The sequence below is a fragment of the Plasmopara halstedii genome (genome assembly GCF_900000015.1).
Source record: "Plasmopara halstedii genome assembly, contig: Scaffold_323, whole genome shotgun sequence".
Classification (NCBI taxonomy): Eukaryota; Oomycota; class Peronosporomycetes; order Peronosporales; family Peronosporaceae; genus Plasmopara; species Plasmopara halstedii.
The window spans coordinates 628,078-628,410 of NW_020187244.1; positions in this window are offsets into that span (position 1 = coordinate 628,078).

The following is a 333-nucleotide window of genomic DNA, read 5'->3' on the forward strand; positions in this document are numbered from 1 at the left end:
AAGTTGCTGGCAAACAGCATGCTTCTCGCCATACCCATGATTGTTTCGTGCATTCGTTCGGCCTTGCCGTTCGACGCTTGATTGTAAGGCTCCGACATTTGCCTCTCTACTCCAGACTTGTTACATAACCAATCTACGTTGGCATACTCGCCACCCCCATCAGTACGCAGCACGCTAACCCTGCAATTAAATCGCTTCTCGAAATACACTAAAAAATGCTCAAACAGCTTCGCTGCTTGATCCTTAGATTCAGCCAAAAATACTCGACAATAATTTGTCTTATGGTCGACGAAGTTGATCAAGTATCTGTTGCCCAATCTGTCCCTTGGTGTG